The sequence below is a fragment of the Cyprinus carpio genome, chromosome B4 (assembly GCF_018340385.1).
Source record: "Cyprinus carpio isolate SPL01 chromosome B4, ASM1834038v1, whole genome shotgun sequence".
NCBI lineage: Eukaryota > Metazoa > Chordata > Actinopteri > Cypriniformes > Cyprinidae > Cyprinus > Cyprinus carpio.
The window spans coordinates 5,910,979-5,930,776 of record NC_056600.1 but is presented as its reverse complement, the minus strand read 5'-3'; the positions used below and the strand labels follow the sequence as shown (position 1 = coordinate 5,930,776).

Genomic DNA, 19,798 nt, shown 5'->3' with positions numbered 1-19,798 from the left:
ACAGAATCTACTACATGCCTCGTGTCATCTGATTATAGTTTATACTTTTTAGCAAGTAAAATATAATGCTAAAAACATCCCCCTTCAGATAATGGTACACATGCCTAATTTTTTTAAAATCCAACCCCAGATTGTGGACCCCTGCCGAGTGATGATGACACTGATGAGAGCCGGGCCCACTGGGAGACTCACAGTTTGAGTGACCACTGTGTTGGATTGACCACTGATGAGGATGTGCTCCAACCGCAGGCCACTAATGACTCTCAAACAAGCCCTAATTACACGCTAACGGTCTTCTGAACAACTCCTGACACAAAACCCATCCGCAGCAGAAGTTTACCACAGAACAGTCATGATCAAAATCACACAAGGCCCTAAATCCCAAACGAGTCGAGTTCTGCTGCATATACAAACACTAACGATCATAAATAGTTAGCAACAACATGGAACACAAGTCTCTTATGAGTCAAGTTGATTTAAAGTTTTATTTTGCACTTGCCCAGAATAGGCAGGCTTCTAGAGAAACATTTCATTAGCAGATATTATTTAACCAAAATCGAAAATGAAATAACACATTAATAATACAACAAACACTAGCATGCTGAAAAAAACACGTCAATGCTTTTCGGCAGATAGCCCATGTTCATCAAAGCCAGGCTAAATTAATGTTTGAGAATGTTATTAGCTTATATGTTTCTCTGTAATGAAATCGAAAAAGCTTCGACTTGCATCTCCGCCGCAGACGGAAAATAAAATTGAACTGCCACATCATTATCAAGCTCTGATACTCCAACTACAAAGTGCTGAGTGATGTTTACGCTTAATTGGCCAGAGCAATTATCCAAAGTAAATATGGATTTTCATTAAATTACAAACATGGACGAGGCCTCACGGTAGCGTAATTTCCTATTTTCTTTTGCTCAGCCACTTCCAAACCATTTTTCTTCCGCAAATATAGTCCTTTGATTTATTTTAATATGGATCAAAGAATTGAAAAAGGAACAAATATTATGTTCAATGGAAAAAAGCAATCATAGTTTATGCTAGAACGGTCTGCAAGATTAGAGATCTACAATTTTTGTAGTCATGAGAAAGTATACTGAAAAAAAAAAAAAAAAAAAACTGGTGTTGGATTTACTTTGAAACAATTGCCACTCAGAAATAGTTAGTAAATTACACAAATAATAGCAAAGAAACAAGTAACTTAGAATTACACATAAAATGGCATTTTCTTGTAAAATGTACTGCAATAATACGTTTGATTTACAACTTTGATTGTAGAATTTTACATTTTCTGAAGACAATCTGTGTGAAACTTGCCGCCATAATGCAAGGGCTATGGTGTTTTTGTGCATGACTACATGGTTTCTTTCTGGTCCAGATCTAGTTACTAGATCTCTAGTACATCCCTCAGTGCAACTCTGCGATTTTTATTCCACTGGTTGAATGGTCTGCTACATGATACTGAGATACTGTATATATGAAATACTGTACATGCAAACATACTCAATACTATAACATACAAAAAAAAAAAAAATAAATTTTAAATGCACTCATATTACACACACAGCAATGTGTTATGCAGCAGACACTAAACTAGACCAAATCCTCTATTTTCAATCATCTTCAGCCATATAGGTCAATATATTTTCATTTCTCTGATATGGGACATAAATCCTAGAAAACGTAGTGTTGCTGTCACTGTACCTGTTCTGAGCTGAATCTGTGTCCGCTGTCCTGTGTGTCACCAGCAGATGGTGGTAACAGACTGGGATGCTCATGTGTGCCACGGTCTGATCTCACACAGAATGAGAACATGTTTCAGAACAACCTCTGGATTGTCTTAGTCAGATTTTGGTGACTGTAAATCTGGGAAACAAAAGAAAATGGGAGATATTAGGGGGAAAATATACAGCTTTGTATCTCAGATTTGTAAAAACATCAGATGTTGTTTGTGTAAGACTATATAAATCAATCTGTAATTGAGATCATTACTATCATCTGAAAAAAAAAAAAAAAAAAAAACATCTGCCGCATCTGAGGTGCATGTAAAAACAATAAACTAGATCAAATTAGATTAAATCTACTTGGCATTGCAACCAGGGTTATTATAGTTACTAAAACTAAAACCATAAAATGTGTTACATTATACTATAAACTATATACACATATTTAGAAAAATAAATAAATAAAAACAATAAAAAATGAATAAAACAACAAAATTATTCAAACTAAAAAAAAAGAAAAACAGAAAATATATATGTAAAAACATCTATTAAGAAAAAAATATTGTTTCTCAATTATACAGAATAACACTGATTGTAACAAATGAAATAAAATTATGAATTATGAATTATTTTTAGTATTATTATTAAAAATCTGCCGTGAGGCCACTTGAAATAACTTTTAACATTTAAATAAACAATTCACACAAACATTGACCAGTCCTAGAAAACGTAAATGTCTAGGTTACACTATTATAAGTAAATATAATTCATTAGAATAGAATATTCCAATTCTAATCAAATCATTGATAAGAACAAAGTGTGTTTAATTGTGACAAATCAGGCTTGTTAGCAGGACCGCAAGGCTCGTACTGATATAAAGGTGTTCGTAACGTCCCCAGGTGAACCCCACTGACCAGACTCTGCCACATCTCTACACAGCCTTCCCATAATCCTCTGGGGCCGAGCCTCCATTTTGTGTTTATAGGACCACACCCAGCAGTACTTCACAAAGTCCCACATCACTGGCCGGAGAGAGCGGCGAATTAACGTTGAAGCACAAAGAGATGAAAAGCCTCCAGCTGGGGCAGCGCTATAAAACCCCTGAATGTGATTTCCAGAGATCGAATGAATTGAACCAGATGCCAAAACATAACTTCAAACAAATTGACTTCCAATTATTTAGACGCACACTTCCAGATGTGCCGCAGATGCAGACGGGGAGAGCAAAGGTATCTCAGGCTTTATTCCACAATAAAGATGGGGTACGGTGGAGTGTGTTTTAAATCACTGGGATCAGGGCAGGATGTTGAGACGAGAGAGTGTCATTAGGACAAAGTGAACTGACAGAGTTCCAGACAGCCATTAATGGACAAGATCATTTACAGAGAGAGAGGGAGAGAGAGAGAGAGAGTTTTAGAGGTGCTGGGGAACAGTCACTAGCAAAGACCTTTCTTTAATGCTAATTTGCCTCCTGCCAAACCTTCATTCTGGAAATGAAATCACAGGGAATCAGAGGGAAACTCACTGCTCTGCTTTTCTAATGCATATACATGAGTGAATATTAATTCACAGGTTTACTTATATTTACTAGAACATGTGTGACGCAAACGCACTCTGAGAGACTCTGACTTACGCATGTTCCTTTTGCAAATGTACCACAACGAATCTGTTTTGAAACCACCATAAATAGAAGTGATTGTCTAATACATGGTTGTCAGTGGCTGATGTAGATACATACAGAGTCTGGAAAGCAGGGCCACTACAATCCAGCTATAAAATACAAAAATTACATATTATATGTATATACTTATATAATAATGTAAAAAAGTAATGAAATAGAGAAAGAGAATTTTCTGTCATTGTATCTATTATAATGATATATACTAATTATTATTTAATAATAATTTCTACTCACACTCTCTCTCTATATATAAAATGTTGTATGCGAAAACATCACAACATCATTAACTAAAGATGATTAACATGATTAAATCAAACAAACAGTTTTAAATGTTCGGTTATAATCCCCGTTATAATCGTAATCATAAACATACTAAACATTATTTAAAAGTTGTATGTGAAAACATTAGAACATTAACAAATAAACACGATTAACATGATTAAATTATTTTTTTTTTCAGTTATAATCATTCAACCTTAATCATACTAATCATAATTAAAAAAAAAGTTGTATGCATTATAATATTGGCAAATAACAATTAATAATAATAATAATAATAATAATTACTAATTATAATAAAATTAGATAAATTAGGTGAAAACTGTATACACACACAAAATATGAAATACTAAAAATAGATTAAATAATGGTTTAGAATTAACAAAAGCGATTAAGCTGTTAATTTGCAGAAATGTATTGTAACTAATAATCAAACAAAATCTGATATGATGGCAGAAACAACAGAAACTGTTTATAATCTTCTGATGTTGTTGCCAGCAGATTTTGAGTGGGATTTAGTTGTTATTTTGCAGGTTGGATATCAGCTAACTGGCCAGTTAATGGGCCGTTATGCTGGTTACTAATAAACTGTAAAGAAATATGACTATTAATGTTCAATAACCCTAAGTTTATTGGACAGTGAATAGAGCTTCAAAATAAGCCACATCTTATACTGACTGATACCTGTCCCAGCGCTGTCAGATATCCCGTGGCCCTGTGGGAGCCCTGTATATTTTCTTTATGCTTAATATCTATAATTGACCAGTGCAAAGTGCAAAGCGTTCATTCCATTATAAGTGGTAGCAGTGTGTTTGGGGAGGCCGAGCTGGGAATTCTGAAAGGGTCCATGGGGGCTCTTTAATTCGAGACCCCGCGCTGGACTATGCTAATCCGCCGGCGTACCGTCAGTCTCTCCTCATAACCTCTGATAATCTGAGTGACCTTGGCGGGGCGACGGACGGCACCTGTGATTGATTTGTAATTCAAAACGAGAGCGACAGGTCTGGGGCCCTCTCCTTCCTAAACACTGCAGGGAAATCAAGAAAATAACATAAGCAGGAGTGAGATATTAATCCTAGATACACTGCCGCCATCACTTGGAGGTGTTGGAGAGTGTGTGTGTGTGTTCATGCAGCGGTGTCGGGTTTCGGAGGCTCGTTATCACGGCAGGATAATTGGCGCTGTGTGGGTCGGCCCGTTTGACCAGGACTTTGTGCATTATTCATCTCCAGGCTTGCAGTGGGCCGTCGCCACGCCCTTTAGAGAGAGACTTATTTATTATTAATGGATAATTGTTTATTAAATGCAGAGGCTTGACCCTATTATGCCTATTACAGCCTGTGCAGTATACACTCGCCGTTTGACCTACTCGAAAGACGTGGTGCGGGGCCTACAGCTACGGGACAGGAGGGAGGTGTGGGACGACATGCTGATGAAGAGGATGATAGGGACTGAGGAAGAAAGTGGACTAACAGGTGCAGGGTCAAAAGGGAGTCAGGGTTACATATTTATGACCGAGTTAATGCTGCTTTTGAGGGTCTTCTGCTTAAGTACCGGTGGCAGGCAGGTTCGGATATCAGTTTTCAGCCTTAACACTCAATTATATTTTTTTTCCAGAAAAAATGTATTCATTCGTATCTTAACATTTGGACATTTACAATGAAAAACTGTTCTCACAATATAAAATGTAATTGTATACATTGATAGATTTAATATAAAATAAATTTAATATATAAATAATTGTTATTGTAATGATAAAAAAAAATTAATTTATTTAATAGATAAAAATAATGTTATTTAAAAATTATTATTACAATAATATAGTGAGAATAAATATAAATATTACATACATATAAATAAAATAACGTTAAAATAAATATAAACAAGTCATTTAAACGACATTATTCTCACAAAATAGTGAAAACATCAATACTAAAATAATAGAATACAATAAAATATTAATATTAAATACAATATTAATAAAATAACGTTAAAATAAATATAAACAAGTCATTTAAATGACATTATTCTCACAAAATAGTGAAAACATCAATACTACAGTAATAGAATACAATCAAATATTAATATTAAATACAATATTAATAAAATAACGTTAAAATAAATATAATGTCATTTAAATGACATTATTCTCAAAAAATAGTGAAAAAATGTATACTACAATAATTAAATATAATAAAAATCTGAATATTAAATGCTATAGTAATAACTAATGCAAAAACGAATATTTTTTATTATATACATTTCATATAATTTTTATTTCAAAATGATACTTTAATAATAATACAATACAAATAATAAATAATATTAACATTAAATTCAGGAATAATAAAATATGTAATACCTATCATTGATATATATATAATAGTATTATTAGATTATTATTACATAATAATACTATAGTATAGTATAAAATAGTAACAATTTATTATTATTACTATTATTATGTTGTACATAAATCCCTTCAATGAATGCAATAACTGACTTGTTTTATTTCAGTATTTCTTTCATTTGTCTTTCTGCATAGGTGTGGTCATGGGTAAAGGCTGTCATTTTGTCTTGTACAGTAAGTTACTATAACTGTAAAAATTCTAATTTAATTATAATGTTTTAATTGTTCTTTGTAAGGGTCACTTTAATTCCATTCAGCTATAATTGTTTCTTCCTAATTAAAGAAAAAGTCACTTAAATGAGTCATTTAAAAAGGTCATGGTTTGAGTATGTATCAGGAGCTCGTGACATTTTTCTGCACTATTCAGGGAAGACGGGCCACTAGAGGTCAGTGTTGCAGCAGAATTCACTGAACGCCACCCTACACCACATAACATTTCAAAACAACCTCACTGATTGTTTTAATTGAACACCGATTAAAGCAGCACCATAAGCAATCACTAAAAGCTTAAAACCATTCTTACCAACAAGAACACGGGTATTTGACTCTCAGCAGAATTACTGATATCCCAGCAGGAATTTGATGGAACTACTCGAGAGCATATGAAAAAAATCATTTCATTCTTATCAGTATAAATAGAATAAAAAGGCAGCTACGCAGAGAACACATTTTCCATTTGCCTTTTAGTCAGCAAACATACTTTTACAATTTATATAAATCTGCAACAGTGTACGTTCAGTAAAATATCTGCCAAGGACTTCAATAACACCCAGGAGTGTGACAGAAATTAAACAGCCTTATTAGAATTTACACGTGTTGAAGAAAACATGAGAGACTGTGTGGGAGAAACCACACATGGATCCAGAGAAGTGTTTAATTGTGCTCGAACGTGGAGGAAAGAGTACTGTTTTACTTTTTGTCTTTCGGCAGATTTACTCCACCTGACTTGTGATGTGCTATTAGCAGATTCACGTAATGCATGATAAAATCAATTCAAGCTCGTATTTGGTAAAGAGGATGAAAATATTGTAGAAGCTGTTACAATCAGAAGGTGGGATATGATTTCTTTCCTTCTGTTGTGCTGGAAGGTGATTATCATGAAGTGTGAGGTGGAGGGATGGAGGATTTGTGTGGAAGAAATGACACTTCTGAGGAGCGTTTCCAATCAAACACCCTCACATTTTAGCCTGCTAAAAGGAGGATGAATGAGAACTGGAATCAGAAACATAACAATCCACATAAATCCTCATCTGAAATACAATTATAGTAAGCATTTTGTAAATAATAACAATAATAATAATAATATATTTTATACCGTTAAACATTCTCTCTATATAAAATAATCTAAATTATTATTCATAATAATAATAATAATAATAATGTAGGCATTCTCCAACTCTATATTCATATACACAATAATAATAATAACAGATCTACAGGCCATTAAAATCTCTTTATATCCAAGATGCAAAAATAATAATGAAAATCTAAATACAAAAAAATAAAGGTATGATTTTATTCAACTCTATATACATATACACAAAATAAATAAATAAAAGTTCATGTAGACAATTCAACTCAGTTAATATTAATAATATAAAAATCCATAATGAAAATATAATTGGAAAAATATAACTATGCTTTTAAAAAATAATAATAATCAATACCAATTTTATATTTTAAACTACTGTTGTTTTAATAGTAGTAATAACAATAATAATATGTACAATACTATAATATTGGTTGTATGACACCTAAATAATATGTCATTGTAATATACATTCATTCACCTAAATAATATGTCATTGTAATTTTCTATTTCTCTTATTCTAAATATTGTGTGAAGCAGCTCTGTGTATCAGTTACAGTAAGCAGCTTCAGTAAATCAGACGCATCTAATACTGTGTGTTGTGGATTAGCCCGGCTCAATCAGAGACGCGTTACGAGACAAACGCAACAGCCATCCAGCAAATGCAGCACGCAGGATCTCTCTGAAATAAAGAACAAATGAGAGATAATTATGGCCGAAGGAACAGAGGTGGGGGTTGGTTACACTCACATGCAAATGCTGCTTTGTTGCTTGCCGAGCATCCTAATACCCTGAGAGTCAAATACCTTCCTTTTTTTCCACATTATGGAATTTGTCATGTTCAGTTGGAGCTGTCATATTCAAAACTGTGTGCACTAATGTGTGTAATCTGCTTTGCAACACATCAATTATGATGGATATTCCTCTAGCGGAGGTTTTTCAGTTTTTTCCTCCTTGCGTTGCTCTCGGTAATCACTCCACGCTTATTAGGAAGCCTGTTTGGTAAATAATGATCTCCACTGAAGGATGCTAAACGCAAGAGTGTGAGCGAGCGGGGAAGTAAACGTTGCAGGAGGGAATGGCTGTTTATATATTAGTACCTTTATTATATATAATACCCTTTATTATGTATTAGTACCCTTTATTTGTACATCAATATTTCCATGTGTGCATATATAAAAATTTGAAAGGCCAAACCTGAGCAGTTTTTCTTTTTTTTTATTACAATAACTATTTTTACCAGGAAACTGTGCTGTATAGCTGTACACGTACACCTACCCAGAATGCCATGCTCAACGTCCACCCACCTACAACTGAGCAGCGCTGCTTTTGTATTGGTGCTATTTTTTTCCAGCAGTAGTTTCTCAGAATTCAACACCCTTTTACATTTTAGAGTAGCAAGATTGCCCAGTTATTTAAAAATTACAAATGAAACGTATAAGTGTAATGCATATGCTAGCAGAAAAAAGTCAGGATAAAATAGAATCTATTTATCTGTGTGCCTTATCATTTTTAAATAACATTTAATACTAACACTCTTCTTTATAGATAAAAAAAAAATAATAATAAAAACAGCTTTTCAAACTGCTTGCTTAAAATTATACCACACACACACACAAAAATCACCAATTTATCAATGTCTCCTACCTGCATACTACTCCAAAAATGACAGACCACTCACCGGAGAGAAAGAAAAGAGAAAAAAAGATTGTGTGTGAGTGAGAGAGAGTGTTTGAGACTGAGAGACGTAATCCCTCCATCGGCCCTCAGTGTAGAGGTGATAAAAGTGAGCTCTTAAAATCCACTTTCTTCACAGATAAACCTGCTACTGCGACTCCTCACAAACAAACACACTTCAGCGAGGCCTCACCTCTCGCTCTGACCCTTTTCTGCCTGTTTCCCCTGCAAAGCTCTGTGAAGGGATGAAGAGAGGCTGCAGTCACCGCTGGGAGCACAAACATGATATGATGATCTGCCCACCGCCAGCTTCCTGTACAGATGAAGAGGCCTGAAAAAATGGGTGGACGTCAAAAACATATAAAAATGCATGCATTATGTCAGAAAAAGAGATTTTATTATTCAAATCAAGAATTAATTAAATGCCACTATTTTTTCTGCTTTCTCAAACTCATCTCTATAAAATAATAACACATTCAGTCAATTAAAATACAATTAGAATTAAAACAAGATATAATGTTCGTGATTTATTTTTTATTTTTTTGGATATGCACCATGATTTAAGTACTCAAAAATAAGTCGTTTAATTTTTTTTTTTGATGAACATCAAGATTTAAGATAAGAAATTATATGAATGTATAAAGGGGTTGTGACTGGTCACCGTTTATTGAAAATTTCCCTTTCAATAATTGGTTCATTTTAAATGGTCCTGCTGTGTGACAAATGAATTTTTAAAAAGTTCAAATATTCCATGTAGTTTCTTAATTAATATGAGGTCATGAAGTTGCATGAATTAAGTATAACATAATTAGTATAACATGGTTTAAAATGGTTTTGGAACGTCAAGAATGTTTCACTACACTCCCAAGTTACAAAAGCTAAGAGGTACATCATTATACTTTATTTACTACTAAATGAAAGATATTAATACCTTAAAGGTGAATATTAGTACCTAAAGTAACATTTCAACTTACAAATAATATACCCAAATATCACGGTATCACGATCACTGTACCATGGTACCACCATATATATTTTAAAGAAAACCACAGAAAAGCATTCTGACAGTAGATCATCTTTAAATGGCTGTTCCTTCATTTGGCGCTGTAACCTGGATCAGTCCTGGCAGTGTAAAGCAGCTGCATGATGTATATCTGAACTCCAGACCAGAGAAACTCTAGAGTTCTGCATTGATCACATCAGATAGGATAGTTATTAAAAAACACCCTTACAGGAATGACTGTGATGTATAAAGAAGTCCAAGCATATTGGCACGTCTTCATTTCTTTCAGATCTGTAACTTGAGGAGAAGCATTTCAAATTGATTTAACGTGCAGCACATACTGTGGCTCCAAAAACGATTCGAAAACGTAAGGCACACCTAAAAAGGTCTGAAAATCATTGCGTTACTTTTGTATGAACACACTTACAAAGTATGAAACCCGGTGTAATTCATTTAACCCTCATGTTGTGTTCTGGTCATTTTGACCCGTAGAGGATTTTACTTTTTTCCTAAAATACTATTTAACATTATGACTATCCACTTTAGTTTTCCCATAAGAGCAGTCGTGGCCATTTGTAAATTTAATGTGTCTGGCTTCCGGTGTCATTCGAGTTTGGCTGTTTTTTAAATCTGGCCCAAAGTTGTTTTGGTGTTTGGTTTCGCAAACTGGTGTGTCTTACCATGTTATTTTAATCTATCATCTTAATTATGAGCACGCTATTCATAATGTTTGCAGTGCAAACAGTTTTACACGTTTTTATTCTTCTCGTTATTTCCCTATAGTGGCTAATGAACCGGAAGTCTCACACCTTCACAGAAAATGGCTTACTTCTGCATTGAAACATAAGGTGGATAGTCTACTATTGATTTTATGCACACAAGATATCACAACATTCCATTCCACAACTTCTAAATGTCTTGTGTTGCTATATTATCACCAAATATTGGATTCTATCTTTCTTGTATTCTTTCAATTAGCACAGGTTTTGTCATTTCTTTTTTGATCTGATTAATCATAGGTCTCACTGGTCTGAGCTAATGCACCTCAGTTTTTGAGTGAATGCTGCCAAAAATATCCACAAATTGTCTTTTTTTTTTTCACTCCAAAACTGAAATCAAGCTCATGAGACTATGACTAATGAGCTTGAATATTTAGTAATAACATAGCATGACAAGAAATTCACAAGCAATTTTTTAAAAGCTGGACATTTTTGAAACAAAAGGAACAACAAATTAGGTGTTAAGCACTAAACAAAAAATTAAATAAAAATAATAAATAAAATAAAATAAAAAAATTCAGCTTAAGACAAATGTATTTGAATCATTTTTAATAAATTTTAGGGCCATTTTCTTTCAAATTAAACTTTGCTGATATCTTCAACTCAAATTGTAATGTCCATCTTCTATAGCTTCTTTCCAATATAATTGTATTGTTTTGAAGATTCTCATATTCCTGTGGTTTTCACAGCCAGAAAAACAGGATATGAAGAAATCACAGAAGTTCCCTGAAGAACAGCCCTTTCACCTGCACTTGGCTATCGACACACCTGTGGAGGGAAACAGGGGGCCGCAGTGCCTCTCCAGTCCAGCAGGGGTGAACTCAAGGTGGGCTGTTCCACAGAGCTGTGAAGGGGATGACACACCTGTGGATCAGTGATAGGGAAACGTAAACTACATCGCATCTCAAGACAGATCATTTTTCTCTGTGCTCACCAGGATCGAGCATATGGAGCAAGCAGAAAATGGCTAATTCAAGCAGACAGCTGATGATCTGCGCATTAACACTTCGTAACGGCAAAAGAAACTTGCGGTTCGCCGCAGACAGCATGCCATAATTGAGATACCTAAAACAACTTCAGAAGATGTAAACCAAGCACTTTTTTTTTGGTTTTTTTTGTATATAGCGTATAAGTGTTTTTTGAAAAGAGATCTCTGAGAAAACAATTTAATCAGAAAAGTGTTTTACTTCAAATCAAGCAATATGTTCCTTCTCCTACAACAATCTGCTAAACTAAATATAGTGTGTGGCCTGTGGTGTCCGAGCCTCATAATTCAGTCTGGATCGCTCTTGCAGACAAACACAGAAATGTTATTTTCACACGTTCCTTATCACCCATCCGTGCTGCAGGATTTAGCGCTAAACTAACAGCCGCAGGTCAGGTGGCTTCGCTCAGTAAACTGCTCGTATGTTAAGAAAGATGTTATGCTCCTGTCAGAGCGGCTCCCATCTTGTTTTACCAGGTGGAGCCGCCACAGTCACTCATGTTTTGATATAAACCAACTGCAGAGGACCGATACCAGTTCAGCCAGAGCAAACAAATACATCTCAGGCCCCACTAACACTGCCACATCTGACAACCATTAACCATGTATCAATGGATGAGAGACAGAGAGAGAGAGAGGGAGAGAGGGAGCGAAGCTTTAAATTGGCCAGATCTGGTTTCGCAGCTAGTAAATAAACAGATCCAGGCATCATCCTTCATTAGTGATGGAGGGGCCCTGGAATGTGAACGCAAAGATGCACACCTGCACTAAGGGGCCACTTTCCAGTCACTCAACTACAGTGTACTTTAACTGATCGTCTTAAACACTAGAAACAAACTGGTGCATTTCATTATTTCACACTAAACTGAATGCATTCTGTAACTGACTCTCATGTAATTGATCTCACTATATCATTAGACACTAAAATTTTGATTTTTTTGTATGTTTTTGAAAGAAGTTACTAAGGCTGCATTTAGTTGATCAAAAATACAGTCAAAACAGTAATATTGTGAAATATTATTATTAAGTTAAAATAACTGTTTGCTATTTTAATATTTTTTAAATGAACATTTATGCAAAGCTGAATTTTCAGCATCATTACTCCAGTCTTCAGAGTCACACGATCCTTCAGAAATCCTTCTAAAATGCTCATTTTGTGCTCAAAAAACATTTCTTATTAATATCAACGTGGAAAACAGTTTCACTGCTTATTTTTTTTTCTTCAGGATTTTTTGATGAATAGAACGTTCAAAAGAACAGCATTTATTTGAAATGGAAATATTTTGTAGCATTATCATTACTGTCACTTTTGATCAATTTCATGTATCCTTGCAGAAAAAAAATATTAAATTCTTTCAAAAAGAAAAAAAAAGGTGTTAATGAAAAAACAACAACTAATTTTCCGACAATTTTTGTTATTTCGGTGTATAACTTTAACCCTGCAACTGTTTAATCTAATTTAATTTGATAAAATTTTTATTTTACTGGAACATTATTTTTAATTTTATTAATGCTTTTTAAATGTATCATTAATATTAATGTTCTGATACTTTGCTAATTTGGTATAAAATATTTTGAATATAGTTTTAATGTGTGTGAAGGGGTTTTTATATGAGGTATACTGTATGTAGTGCTCTGAATGGTTACTAGGGTGTTGCTAGGTGGTTGCAAGATGGTCTAAATGGCTGCTTATTGACCCAAGTGGGAAAAACTACCTCCAAGTCTCTATGATCCTTTAATGTGAGTCTACAATTTTTTTCTTTACTTGTTTTATTATTTATTTACCAAACTGAGTATTACGTGTTTGTCCACCTAATAAAAGCAAAGCACAACTCTTCTCAACAAACTGAGGCACAACAGAAGCCTGTAGCCCAAATGCTGCATTACAATGCACTAAAGTTTGATCAAAAGAAACAGAAATCATCTGAACATGCATTTGTAGAGAAGACTGTCCACCTTTCATTGCCAGAATAAGATAACAATTGTGAGTCAATAACACATTCACTTTCTGAATACAAGAGACCAGATGAGTGCGTTTAACAAAAACATGCCCTGGATTTTATTTCCTCTCAGTTCAGCGCAGTTCTTTGCTGATGAGAAATATGCTGCGTTAAGCGATTCCAGAGTGCAAGGAGGTCTCCTGGGAACGCTAAATTGTTACAAAGCAAGGAAAGACTTTTTTGTTGATGGCTGAAAAGTGAAAGGCGCTCATATTGGTAACAAGGCCCTCCAGAGCGAGTGCTCATCTACATCGACACAAAGCCAGAGAGAGCAGAAAAGAGCGAGACAGACACGCAGGCGGGAAAAGGTGGCTCTGCGCTTGTTTCAGTTGGCACACCTGCTTTGAGAAACTTGGCTCAAACAGAGAGGTCTAAAAGTTAATTACACCCTCGGTATGGCCAAGAGAAATGTTGCTAACTGACGTAACATGATAATAATTTCAATTTTGCTGACAGTTCTAAACTCATCAAGTTGCAGCCTAGGGCTCGCACAATGCACACAAAGAACGCCTGTGTCTTCAAATTCAGTCCCACGACTAATTCACTGCCCCTCTCAGCTGTCTAAATTAGCGTCTTAAATTATAGGACAAAATATTTCTTGGTTAATAAAGACCATTCGCAATGCACATAGCTGTATGCGCCTGCTTTAGTGTTTGTGTTGCAAAACATGCTGAAAACAGCATTAAACTTAACATGGAATTGCACTTAGCACCAATTTTGTTTCCATGGCACACAGAAACACGAGGCACAAACACACACAAGGGAAAGCGTGAACGTCTGTCGTTTGGATGCCAGTTACACTGACACAATATAATTGGTCTAACTTTTCTCACTGTACTGTAACTTGTCAACCGCTGGCAGCAGTTGTGTAGTGTGTGATCTTATATGTTTATTTAAATTTGCATGTATATACAAAACTGTCAAAAAGCAGCACTCCATGTCAAGAGATGTTGAAAAAAAGGGGTTTATTTGTGTTAGTGAAATCATGCAATGTGTTAAAAAAATTAACAATGTAAAAAATAATAATATTCATGCAACAATTTACTGTATTAATAAGAAGGAATTTTCCATATTGATTTTTTACAGGCGTTTTATCTGTATTTTGCATTTCATTGTGTTTTACAGTTAACGGAAATGCCCGTAAAATTAATGGATAATGTCCTGAGAGAAAATTACTATTTTATTTATTTATTTATTTTTACAGTGTAGATCATCCCAAAATCAACAGAAAGAAATGACATAATATTTTGCTAAAGGAAAATGTATTTTCTTGAGTATGATATTTAGCTTTGTGGCAATATTTTATTGATAACTAAACACATAAAAAAATACATACAAAGTAGATACAAATGACTTTAATTTAGAGAAAGAATATTTACAATTATTTAAAATGTAAAGAATTACATCGTCATAATAAAATGTAACAAAAACATTAAACATACTTCAGTAACACTATAAAGTGAAAATAAAATAAAATAAAATAAAATAAAATAAAATGTGACCTGAATTTGTTTTCATTTTAATGAGGTTTATCCAATAAGACCATGACGAACACACTTCACCACCTTTGTCAAGGAAAACAGGGGAAGCAGTACAACCGCCTTTTCCTTTCTCTCCCCCTCTGTCTCAGGTTTTTTTTTTTTTTTTTTTTTTGCGTGGGTGTCCGACTCAGGAGAGTTCATGGGCCTCTCCGCAGAACAAAGGCCTTCAATCACACTACACAACACCACCCACAGAATCCTGTTTTCCACTGCCACTAATTAATATTAATTAATAAAAAAAGACTTGCCTTAGTGCTAAATTTGTAAGCATATATAATAATAATGTTCAAATAAATAAAAAAAATGTAAGTTCTGCTAAAACAACTGCAGAAGGCTGTGATGGACCAATCAGAATCAAGTATTCCAGAGCACCATGTGATAATTATACACATAATCACACCCAGCTCCAGCCCTGCTACAGACATTAAAGTCTAATTTAATAAGGGACTCTGAGAGTCCTCCATAGCTTACACATGGGATTTTCTCTCAACTACAACTTCTCAGATTTCATTGCATCATATCTGAGGTGCAGCACACAGCAGCATGGAACAACAACCGAAAAACTGTCACAGCCAATCAGAAACAAGATACGGTCATAGCCAACTGAGCGCACTTCCAAATCCATCCGAACAAACTCACCACAACCTGCTAAAACACAGCAGAAACACTGCGGCATCTGAAGACAAAGCCCTAAATAAAGGGGAGTCAAACACAGAAAACTCTGCGACCATGTCAGTCAATCCCACCCTCATTACACCAAACCCATCATGCTCCAGTGCTGACCCTAACACTGAATCTGTACACACATGCCATTAGTCACAGACAGACAGCCAGTGTGTGTGTGTGTGTGGATTTCTTTTGGACCGAGAGGACAGCTGAAGGTCGCTCAGACGTTGAGGCAATCACCCTAATGAAAACAAACGAGGCAGAGTCTGCTCGCTTTCTCCATAATCCAACACACCAGCCGAAGAGAGAAAGAGAGAGATCTAAAGGGTCAGTACCTCAGCATTGAGATTTAATTTACTGTTTCCAGTTTAGGTCCACTCGAGGGGAGATTTAAAGGCACGTGGAAACAAAAGGGGCTGAGAGAATAACTCCAGCACAAACACAGAGACTGCAGACTTTACAAGCGCGGTTGAATTACGACCTCATCCTTAAATAAGAGAGAATGATGCACAAACGCACATGAACAAGACGTTTGAGTAATAAAGACCAGGAATGGTGTGGCTTAGTGTTGGAAAACACCATAAAATACTAATGCGAGTTTTGAGTTTAGCTTTGACCAATATACACACACAAATACTCGTAAAGTCTGACTAAAGTGTTAACTTCAGCAAATTAAAATTCACAGTCTTTATAAAATATTGATGAGCTGTGTCCTAGTTTTCTAGAATAAGACTGCAGAATAGTATAACTTTTTGTTTTATTATTATTATGTTAAAAAATAAGTTGTTTTGGATAAGATTATTAGATTATTTTACAATGATATAAATAGTCTTTAGAGTCTTGTGTTTATATAATATTCAGTCTTTCACATTTTATTGTGAAAAGTGTTATTTACTGTTAAAATATTTTAAGTGTTATTTACTGTTTCTTTGCAATTATTTGTGAAATTTACTACATTGGTGAGCTTTACCATATCTTTCTCTCTCATTCTCCTCTTCTCTCTCTCTCTCTCTCTCTGCAATTATTTGTGAAATTTAATACATTTCTAAGCCTATAGTAAATGGTGGATTGATTGGTTGGTTTTTTGATCTTTCTATTAATCAAAGAATCCTGAAAAGAAAAATGCATTCAACTGTTTTAAATATTGATAATAATATTTATACAAAATATTTCTTGATCACAAATCAGTATATTAGAATGATTTCTGAAGGATCATGTGACACTGAAGACTGGAGTAATGATGCTAAAAAATTCAGCTTTGCATCACGTGAATAAATTACATTTTAAAATATATTAAAATGAAAATTGATTTTTAAAATTGTAATAATATTTCAAAATATTACTGATTTCGAAGTCGTAATAATAATTTACAGTATTGTTTTTTGTTTGTTTTTTAAACCAAACAAATGCAGCCTCGGTGACTTCTTTCAAAAACATTGATATTTTTTCCCCAACCCATATATTAGTTGTAAGTTGTTGATGCAAGGATGCTAAGAAAATAAATCTAAACAAAAAACATAATTGTCCCTGCTAGAAGAGAACAACCTGATGAAAACCAGCTTGGACCAGTTACTGGTAAAAAAAACAGCTTAGTGGCTAACTAAGACCAGCAAAGCACTTCAGACTGGTCTAAGTAGTTATTTTCAGCAGGTGTAAAGGCACGAGACAGGACCAGACAAGAACTGTCTCTTCATTAGCATGGTGGCTAATTAATGAGCAGTTGTAAATCAGTCTGAGACATGAAGGCAGCAGCTGGGGCTGCAATATCCCCCGACTGAGAGAGAGAGAGAACTGACTCATGAGTGTGAGATCATTGAGACATTAGCACTGATCAATAAGCAGAAGCCTACTATTGCATATAAACCATCCCAATGGAGGCAGTGCCTCAGGCAGGGTAGAGAGGCAGGAAACATTGGCTTATACACGGAGCCCACTCGCTCTCACACTCATTCAATCACACACGCCAACAATTCCTCTAGACTGAGCAGCAGGTGTGCGATAGGTTCTGACGCATCTCAAGACATCTCAATAAAGGCATTATGGTGTTGTCAGACTATATGAAACTGTCATCCTGCATTATTGATGGAAGGTAAGTTGGTTTAAACGCCTGTGGAGCGAACCAAGATGAACGTAAAGGCCCTCTCAACAGCAGCTGCTGGGAAAATGTGGGATAAAAGTGTTTTAAATGCATCTGGTAACCAAACAAGACCCGGGAGGCAAGGATGCCTCTTCATAAAACCTATAAAACAGCTTAACAGACACGCTGTTTTTCCTGTGTTGATGTATTTCCTGTTTAAACAAGACGCTGGGACAGGACAAGTACTTTTGTTAAAAAATGAAAAAGTAAATTAAATAGAATTAAATAAAAGAAATAAAGAAAGGGTTATTTTAGTAAACAAAAACCAAAACAAACAAACTAAATAAATAAACAAATACAGACAGGGTAATTTTTGGTAACAAAAAAAAAAACAAAAAAAACTTTTTGAAATACTATGTATCTAACTAACTAACTAAGTAAATTAATTTACAAATAAATAAATAAAGAGAATTAAATACAGACAGGGTTATTTTAGTTAACTAAACTAAAACAAAAACAAAAAACTTTTTGAATACTAACTAACTAACTAACTAACTAACTAACTAACTAACTAACTAAATAAATAGAATTAAATACAGACAGGGTTATTTTTATCTAAAACTAAACCAAAAAAACTTTTTAAATACAAATAAACTATAAATAAATAAATGAATTAAAAAAAAAAACTTTTTTCATGACACCTAGTTACTGAAATAAAACTGAAACTGAAATAATATACATACAAAAATATTTAAAAAAAAAATGACAAAAACATAATAAAATTACTAAAACTTTATAATTAAAATGAAATACAAAAAATATAAAAATAAAAACAAATGAAAAACTATCTTAATGATACTAAATACTAATTAGAGATTAATCTCAACTACAATATTTTATTCTAATGGCAATGATTAGTTAAAAACATCTGCACATCTTATTGTGAAAAAAATAATTCTAATTTATTATTAACTGGAAAAAAGATCATTAAATTCAAAGTAAATGTCTCCATCAATATATTTTGTCTTTAGGCGTTAATACAACGACAACTTAATGTTCACAGTAGTCATAGTTGTTTTCTCACAAAATTTGAAATTTTTTTCTCATACTGTAGCTGTTTTCTCATTCTTTTCACATACTTCATTATTTTCATACATGTTTTAATTTGAAATCACTCTTCTTGGTCCCTACCATTAAAAGAAAAATGCTCTCAAAGTGAACTAGTGACAGATACCCAGTTTTCAATGAAGACGCTACGGTCTAAATGTGAAGAGAAAAAAAAAACATACTTAAAGAATAACGGCTGTGCTGTTTTGTCCCCTCGGCCCGCTCGCAGGCCCTGTGAGTCAGCAAAAGCAGCTTTGTTGGGAAGAAACACTCCACTCTAAGCTGAGAGATAGAGAAAGATATTTCATCTTGACTGTGTCAGACAGTAACAAGCAGCCGCACCAGGATGCAGTAAACAGCTGGCAGGGATCCAGCGCAGTGCAGCGGGGGGTCTGACACTTATCTCCCTCCATCACTGCCTCGAACGGCCCCTCTAATGGACCCTTCAAACGGCCGCCAAGGCATCCATATTTTATTTGTATGTGTGTGTGCATGTCTCCTCGCTGTAGCCTGTGGTTTTGCCGGTTGTTGACACAACTACTTTAGTAGTGTGATAT

General features: G+C 34.4%; 1 long non-coding RNA gene across 1 annotated transcript; it reads right to left on the bottom strand.

Annotated features, from left to right (window-relative positions):
- Positions 1-1,250: 1,250 nt before the first annotated feature.
- LOC122134187 lies at positions 1,251-11,906 on the bottom strand. Its single transcript, XR_006154713.1, has 3 exons — positions 11,634-11,906; positions 9,277-9,414; positions 1,251-1,869 (listed from the first exon to the last, which is right to left on the bottom strand). It is a non-coding gene; the product is annotated as an uncharacterized LOC122134187 (long non-coding RNA).
- Positions 11,907-19,798: the final 7,892 nt, after the last annotated feature.